Source organism: Bos indicus x Bos taurus, chromosome 10 (assembly GCF_003369695.1).
Source record: "Bos indicus x Bos taurus breed Angus x Brahman F1 hybrid chromosome 10, Bos_hybrid_MaternalHap_v2.0, whole genome shotgun sequence".
Taxonomy (NCBI): Eukaryota; Metazoa; Chordata; class Mammalia; order Artiodactyla; family Bovidae; genus Bos; species Bos indicus x Bos taurus.
Genome location: NC_040085.1, coordinates 82,691,949 through 82,701,392, shown reverse-complemented (window position 1 = coordinate 82,701,392; position 9,444 = coordinate 82,691,949).

The window sequence follows — 9,444 nt, the reverse complement described above, 5'->3', positions numbered from 1 at the left end:
GTTGCAAGAGTTAAATGAAATAAACAGACGCGGAAGAGCTCGTCAACACACAGCAAGTATTCTTTCCTTGGCTGCACTGGGCTTTTGTTGCTGAACACAGGCTCTCTCTAGCTGCTGCAAGTGGGGGCTCCTTTCATTGTGCTGCATGGTCTTCTCATTGCAGGGGCTCCTCTTGTTGCGGAGCACAAGCTCTAGGTATGAGGCCTTCGTAGCTGTGGTGCACGGGCTTAGTTCTCCGTGGCATGTGGTGTTTTCCTGGACCAGGGATCGAACCCATGTCCCCTGTATTGGCAGGCAGATTCTAAACCACTGAACAACCAGGGAGATCCCACAGTAACTATTCTTATAGCCCCTGTATTTCCCCCTTTAGGATTACTAAATCATAGCCATCCACACACACATCAGCTCCTTAGCACACAAGCAGGCATATTTTAGTGGGAAATCTTGTTACAAGACAAGAGAAAAGACAGGAAGTAAGGCAAGCAGTCACTTCAGGTATCAAATGGTTGCCTTCTGAGCTGCCTGCACACTTGATAGGAATGAAAACGATCAAAATAAATGACAGTGCTCAGGGCAAGGGGCCATCTGTTCCTCTGCCAGGCTGTTCAATAAAAAAAAGGAATAGTTAGCTTGGGTCTAAAGCTTCATCCCCACTGGAGCCTTGTGTTTCAAATCCCCTTAAGGTTAGAACCAACTTTCAAAAAGAATAATTAAATCTGGAAAGAAATGGGGTCAGCAGGTCTCACAGTGCTTTCAAACAGGAAGTCTCAGAGCTGGAGGAGGGAATGGCTGTCAGCAAAGCTGCTTTCCTGCATATCCAGGAAAACTCAATACAAAAACCCAAAGAACCACTCGGTCCTAGGAAGAAGATATAGGAGCCTATCTAATCACAAACAAGTTGACCTTAGCTTTAAGTCATCCACTGTCAAAAGACTGGTTCTATTTATAAATTGATGCATTTCAGAAGACTTTTGACTTCCTTAACAACAAAAAAATTATATTTAGTAATCATATAAACACAGAGACTGTATTCATGCTAACAAAGAAGTGAAATACCTAAGAATCAATATGCTGAGAGATGTGTACAGTCTATACAAAGAAAACTTCAAAATGTTACTGAAGAGATAAAAGACGATTTTAACACATCAAAACAGTGTTCCTGAGACATAAAATTGTAAAGATACCAGCTCTCAAAGTTAACCTATGGTCAACTCAATGACAATCAATATTCCTATAGACGTTTTTAAAAGAACTCAACAAAATAATTCTAAATTTCACTTGGAAAAAAATTAATGGTGGGATATCATACTTTTATTCACTTATTTATACATTTTATTAATTGTACATCTTGACTTTGATTTTACAGCTTTATTGAGATATATTTCACATTTCATTAAATTTACCTTTCCAAAGTGTACAGATCAGTGGTTTTTAGTATATTCATAGAGTTGTGTCAACACCAGCATTCTGTAATTTTTCTTTTTTTTTTGGTCTGGTCCTTTAGCAGTGAAAACATAAAATCCTAACCATTGGACAACCAGGGAATTCTCTATAATTTTTCAATACTAAAAAAAAAACCCAAAAAACCATGTACCCATTAGCTCTCACTCATCTTTCCCATTCCCCATTTCCACACAAGTTAGTCCCAAGTAACTACTAATCCACCTTTTGTCTGTACGCATTTGTCTGTTCTGGAAATTTTATATAAATAGAATTATACAATATCTGGCCTTTAGTGACTGGTTTCACTTAGCATAATGTTTTCAAGGTTTCTGCAGTAAAGGATTTAACCTTGCCCAGATAGAAATCTGGCCTTTGTCCTTGGCTTTGGGGAAGCAATCTCTAAGCTCTTGAAAGGTCATGCCTAATAGGAGTGCCTCTGTTTTCCTGGTAGCTTTGAGTGGCCAGATCAATTCAGTTCAGTTCAGTCGCTCAGTCATGTCTGACTCTTTGCGACCCCATGGACTGTAGCATGCACGGCTTCCCTCTCTTCAGTGTCATATCTTTTTGCCTTTTCATACTGTTCATGGGGTTCTCAAGGCAAGAATACTGAAGTGGTTTGCCATTCCCTTCTCCAGTGGACCACATTTTGTTAGAACGGGTCCACCAAGACCCGTCCATCATGAGTGGCCCTACACAACATGGCTTATAGTTTTTCATTGAGTTAGACAAGGCTTTGATCCATGTGATCAGCTTTTGAGTCACCAGATGGTCTAACAATATGATTTAGGTGGAAGCTAACCACATCAAATAGTCTTATAGTGGGCGCTGGCCAGAAAGACTAACAATGTGATTTAGCATGGGGGCTTTAGGTCACAGTATCAGTAAACATCTTAGGGGCTGGAGACTGAGATCAGCCACACAAGCAGTCAGTCATGCCTATGTGAGGGAGGCTCAGTAAAAACTCTGGACACCAAGGTTCAGGTGAGCCTCCCAGCTTATGGACACACAGTGATGCCAGGAGAGAAATGCTCTTGGTCTACACAGGGAGGAGACAACTGGATTCCCCATGCTTGGAATCTTCCTGAACTCTGCCCTATTCACCTTCCCTTGGCAATTTTTTTAAATTAATTTATTTAATTGGAGGCTAATTACTTTACAATATTGGAGTGGTTTTTGCCATACATTGACATGAATCAGCCATGGGTGTACATGTGTTCCCCATCCTGAACCCCCTTCTACCTCCCTGCCCACCCCATCCCTCAAGGTCATCCCAGTGCACCAGCCCGGAGTGCCTTGTCTCATGCATCGAACCTGGACTGGCGATCTATTTCACGTATGGTAATATATGTGTTTCAATGCTGTTCTCTCAAATCATCCCACCCTCACCTTCTCCCAGAGTCCAAAAGTCTGTTCTTTACATCTGTCTCTTTTGCTGTCTTGCATATAGAGTCATCATTACCATCTTTCTAAATTCCACATATATGCGTTCATATACTGTATTGGTGTTTTTCTTTCTGACTGACTTCACTCTATATAATAGACTCCAGTTTCATCCACCTCATTAGAACTGATTCAAATGCATTCTTTTTAATAGCTGAGTAATATTCCATTGTGTGTGTGTATATATATATATATATATATATATATGTATGTACCACAGCTTTCTTATACATTCATCTGCCGATGGACATCTAGGTTTCTTCCATGTCCTAGCTATTGTAAACAGTGCTCCTTGGCAGATTTTTTTTAATGTATTTATTTTGGGCTGCACTGTGTCTTCACTGCTGGAACCAGGCTTGTGTCTAGTTGCATACTCTCTAGTTGTGGTGCACAGGCTTCGCAGTGCAGAGTCTTCTCTTGTCGCAGAGCACAGGCTCTAGAGTGCGCAGACTTCAGCAGTTGTTGTTCATGGGCCCTAGAGCTCTGATTCAGTAGTTCTGGTGCATGGCATGGTTGCAGAGCAGCACCTGGAATATTCCTGGACCAGGATTGATTGAACCAGTGTCCCCTGCCTTGGCAGGCAGATTGCCAACCAGTAGACCACCAGGGAAGTCCCCTGTGGCTAATTTTCATCTAGATCCTTTTCCTGTAATAAACCAGAAAATGAACACCTTTCAGTAAGTTCTATGTGTCCTTCTAATAAATTGTTGTCAGGACTTCCCTGATGGCTCAGATGGTAAAAAAAAATCTGCCCTCAATGCAGAAGACCTGGGTTCAGTCCCTGGGTTGGGAAGATCCCCTGGAGAAGGGAATGGCAACCCACTCCAGTATTCTTACCTAGAGAATTCCATGGACAGACCACGGGGTCACAAATAGTCGGACACGACTGAGTGACTAACACACACACAATGAATTGTCAAAATTGAATGTGCCTTTAGGAACTCCCAAATTTGCTGTTGGTGTTAAGAAGTGAAGGTAATCTCTTACAAACTGCTCCTTCTGACTTTGGAAGTTGGCTAAACTCACTCAAGATTTGTTCGTATTTTAGCATGTATCAATACTACAGTCCTTTTTTGCCAAATAATATTCTATTCTATGGATATATCACGTTTTGTTTATCCTTTCATCAGCTGATGGACATTTGGGTTGTTTCTACTTTTTCGTTGTTATGAATGATGCTGCTATGAACATTTGTGCACAGGTTTTTGTATGGACATGTGTTTTCAATTCTTAGTTATAAACCTAGGAGTAGAATTACTAGGTCACATGGTAACCTCAATGTTCAATTTTTGAGGGACTGCCAAACTGTGTTCCAAGGTGCCTACACTATTTTCTAATACTACCAGCAGTGTCTGAGGGTTCAAATTTCTCTATATCCTCATCAATACCTGTTATTGTCTTTCTTTTTTCATTTTACTCGTTCTAATGAGAATGAATTGGTATCTCACTCTAGTTTTGATTGGCATTTCCCTGATTCCTAATGATGGTGAACAAATTTGCATGTGATTAATGGCTATTCACATATATTCTTTTTGAAGAAATATCTACTTAAATGCTTTGCTCATTCTTTTAAATGGATTATGTCTCTTTGTTGTTAACTTGTAAGAGTTCTTCTGACTACAAGTTCCTTAACAGATATATGATTTGCAAATATTTTCGCTCATTCTGTAGGTTGTTTTTCACTTTCTTGTTGGTGCCCTTTGAAGCACAAAAGTTTTTAATTTTCATGAAATCTAATTTATCTATATTTTCTCTTGTTGTTCATATCTATGGGCTGACAGCAGTCTATATTGTAAAACTTGTGCTAATTTTCTTAGAACTATTAATGACAATGTAGTTACAAAGAAAATTCCTTATTCTTGGTTGATGCATGCCGAAGGGTTTGGAAGGAAATGTATGCAACTTTGACATTGACATTTTGGAGATTCTAGGCCAATTGTCCTATAAAATGTCTCCACATTCCGGATTTTTCTGCTTTCTTCCTCATGCTGCTTAACTAGTGCCTCTAGAGCCTGAATTTCTGGTGAATCAGAAGTTAAGTCTGGCTTGATCAGGTAATTTGAGAACATCCTGTCAGAAAAAACTAGCATCAGATTGTCCCTCCATCCAGATTTCTAGAAAGGTACATTTTTTTCTTTTGCAGTTACTAAGTAATATGTGACTCTAGCCTTTTAAACTATAGTTCAGTACAAATCAGAACTTTGATTTTAAAAACTGGTTTAAAAATTGTGAAGGTATATGAAAGGATTCTAATAAGGAAGAACAGTGAAGTAGGACACTGCTACTTTTCACCAGGAAATGAATGTCAGTAAATAAAGCAGCAATATCTAAAGCACAATGGCATCAGAGCATAAAATACTGGTACTGCAATAAATGAAAACATTCATCATATAGGACAATAGACTGTTAGTTGGAAGGTACCCTAGAAATAAAATTGAGTTTAATTGCCTCACTTTACAAATGCAAAGCCTGAAGCTCAAGAAGCTTAATAAGTGCTGTTAAGGCCAATTAAATTAAGTCGAGAAAATAATAATTGTTTTCTGAGTGCTTACTCTATCCTGGACATTGTTCTAAGCACTTTACATGATTAAATTAACTGATGGGTTTATTTAATTATCCCAAAAGCTTTATGAAAATAGGTTTTACTTAACTTTCTCTCTTTTTTTTTGGTGGGGGGGGGAGTCCAGCAAGAAACTTAGAACTTAAATAACCTGCCCTAATTTACAGGTGGTACATTAGGATGCTAGGATGGGAACCCAGGAAAGCTGACTCAGGAATCTGTGCGTTTAGCAGCTCCATCCTACTACCTCCAAGTTGTCACTTGTGGCTACAGGGCCGCAGCTGGTTAAAAATCAAATTAGGCCCAAGGTTCTCTGAGGATGAATTCCTCCCTCCATCTGGAATACCAAGAGTGGGCTGAGTTGATTGTTTCTCGTAATCTGGAGCATCACCAATTCTAGCTTGCACTGGGCAGTCTCTAATGAGCAGGCAGCTACTAATTACCCGTGTTAATGAGGGTAGAATGCTACCAGGAAGATCCAGCAGAGCTGAACACAAGCCCCTACTTGGCTTTAGAGTGTGTGCTTAGTCGTTCAGTCATGTCCAACTTTTTGTGACCCCATGGACTATAGCCTACCAGGCTCCTCTGTCCATGGGGATTCTCTAGGCAGGAATACTGGAGTGGGTTACCATGCCCTCTTCCATGGGATCTTCCCAACCCAGGGATCGAACCCAGGTCTCCTGCATTGCGGGCAGATTCTTTACCGTCTGAGCCACCAGGGAAGCCCAAGAATACTGGAGTGGGCAGACTGTTCCCTCTCCAGGGGATCTTCCCGACCCAGGAATCAAACCAGGGTCTCCTGTATTGCAGGCCAGTTCTTCAGCAGCTGAGCTACCAAGGAAGCCACTTAGGGTATAATATTGTACTACTTTTGCAGTAGATATGCCTTCTTCATTATGTTTTACTAAGATTGGTGTTAAAGTCAGTTGCTATTCCCTATATATCCCATGGACAGCAAGAGACTACAAATGATAGAAATGCTTCACAAGATAGCCTCTGTGAAAAATGAGAGTGAGTGCATGGTCAGTTGTGCTATCTCTTTGTGAACCCATGGACTGTAGCCCGCCAGGCTACTCTGTCCATGGAATTTCCCAGGCAAGTATACTGGAGTGGGTCGTCATTTCCTTTTCCAGGGGATCTTCCTGTGGGTTGTCATTTCCTTCTCCAGGGGAATCTTCCTCGCCCAGGGATCTAACCCAAGTCTCCTGCGTTGCAGGCAAATTCTTTACCGCTGAGCCACCAGGGAAGCCTGTGAAAAAAATGAGATAATGGTAAAAGGTCTTCTCCACCCTTTCCTTTCAATCCTACATCCCAGATCTTGGTCTATATCTTACTGATTTCCCATGGTAATTATTTTAACCTTTTCCTCAGTGGCCTCCTTCATCACCATAGAAACCCATTCTGCCTTAAGAGTCATCTTGAGTGACAGTTTCTAAAGTCTTCCTTCTGCTCCAAATTATCTGCTGAGTTAAATCTAAGGTTCTTGATCTTGTCTTCAGGACTTTAATTTGCTCCCCTTTTATTCTCTTTTTACAAATAATACATTCCTGGAGCAGAGGTTAAAGCAGATCACTGTCAGTGAAAATATTAACTGAAATAACTAATATATTTACATAGTACTTTAGATGTGAGTAAAACATATTCACTTACATTACCTCAATCACTCTATGATAGATACATAAAGCAGGTAACATGATCAGCATTTTAAATTCGGTAAAACTGGGGGCCAAAGAATTTAAGTATCTTGACCATGATAACACAGCTTACTGGTGAAGCTATCGCTTGAATTTATATTTTCAGACTCCAGGTCATGCTTGGTACATTATACAGTATGATCAAAGATCCAGAATTTACCAAAAATTTTTTTTTCCTTTTGGCTTATATCCTCAGACAAAATTCTAAGATCTCTCCCATGATCCTCTCCCCAGCCCTGCTCCTTGCACACACCCTGCAATAACCCTGGAGCTGTGAATACAATGAGACATCAGTCCTGTGATTGTTATGTTACAAGTTGATTTTAAAATAAGAAGGTTATCTGGGTGGGCCTGACCTAATCTATGAGCCCTATAAAAACAACTCTTCCCTGGTGGCTCAGACGGTAAAGTGTCTGTCTGCAATGTGGGAGACCTGGGTTCGATTCCTGTTGGGAAGATCCCCTGGAGAAGGAAGTGGCAATCCACTCCAGCACTCTTGCATGGAAAATCCCATGGACGGAGGAACCTGATAGGCTACAGTCCATGGGGTCGAAAAGAGTCGGACAGGACTTCACTTTCACTTTCACTTTCTATAAACTGACCAAGGTGTCACATGGGAAGGACTTGAGGGTGGACTGTAGGAAGTGAGGATGGTCCTCCTCAATGGCACACAATGAAACAGGGACCTCAGTCCAGCAACTGCAACAACTAGAATGAGCTTGGAAATGGATTTTTCTTCAGAACCTCAGCCTGATGAGGATCCAGCTCAACATTGTGATTTCAGGTTTATGAGACCCAGAGCAGAGAATCCATGCATGCTCTGCCAGCCCTCTGACCTAAGAGATGTGAGCTCAGAGTGCTGTTTCAACCGTAGTGCTGTTTCAAGCCACTAAGTTTGTGACAGTGTGTATATGGCAATAGAAAATAAATACATCTAATATTCCCTTTGTTGTTATTTAGCTGCTAAGTTGTGTCTGACTTTTTTGTGACCCCCATGGGCTGGAGGCCGCCAGGCTCCTCTGTCCATAGGATTTCCTAGGCAAGAATACTGGAGTAGGTTGCCGTTTCCCCCTCCAGGGAAATCTTCCCAACCCAGGGATCAAGCCCACATCTCCTGCATTGGCAGGCGGGTTCTTTACCACAGAGCCCTTACTCTTCTTAAAAAACACTTATTTTATGAAACCACTTCTATGGTCCTAGGAACCCAAGATGTGCTCTGAATCTCAGCAGGTACAAAGTAAATGTTACTGATGCTGAATGAGGCTAAAGAGGCCCTTCTCACAGTACAGCGCTAAGAACTAGACCAGGCATTTTTTTTATTTTTTTAATTGTCTTACAGTAAAACTGATTTTTTTTGGTGTGCAGTTCTATGAATTTTAGCACACGCATAGTTGTGTATAATCACCATCACAATTAGGATATAGAACAATTTCATCACCCCCAGTGTTGCTTTACAGTGGTCACGTGTTTCCCCTACCCCTCATCCCTGGCAACCATTGATCTGTATTCTGTCACTATTATTTTCTATTTTCAAGAATGTCACAAATAGGAACTTCCCTGGTGGTCCGCTCGTTGACAGTCCGCCTGCCAATCAAAGGACATGGGTTAGATCCCTGGACTGAAAACATCCCACATGCTGTGGGGCAACTAAACCCATGGCCACAACTACTGAAGCCCAAGCGTCCAGAGCCCGCACTCTGCAGCAAGGGAAGCCACCACGGTGAGCAGCCCGAACACAGCAACGCAGAGTAGGCGCTGCTTGCCGCAGCCGGAGAAAGCCTGCACGCAGGGCAGCCAAAAATAATAAATTAATAAATAAAAGTTTTTTTAAAAAAAGAATGCCATAAATTAAATCACATAATATGTAATCTTTTGAGACTGGCTTCTTTCACTCATCCTGATGCCTTTGAGATTCGTCTAAGTTGTTGTATATACCACTAGGTCTCTGAAATGGCATATTTTTAAATCTATCTAGAAGTTTAAAACCTAGAGAAAAGTACTGAGAATCAACAGATGTCGACACTAGAAGGGATGTTTGATATTACCTAGCCCCATGCTGCCCTTTTACAGATAAGAAATCTGAAATCCAGTGAGGGTTGAGGACTTGCCCAAAATTGTTTGGGCACAAGTGAATAGTGAGAGAGATTCAATCTCCCTAGAAGGCACATCGGAGAAGGCAATGGCACCCCACCCCGGTACTTTTGCCTGGAAAATCCCATGGACGGAGGAGCCTGGTAGGCTGCAGTCCATGGGGTCGCTAAGAGTACACGACTGAGCGACTTCGCTTTCACTTTTCACTTTCATGCA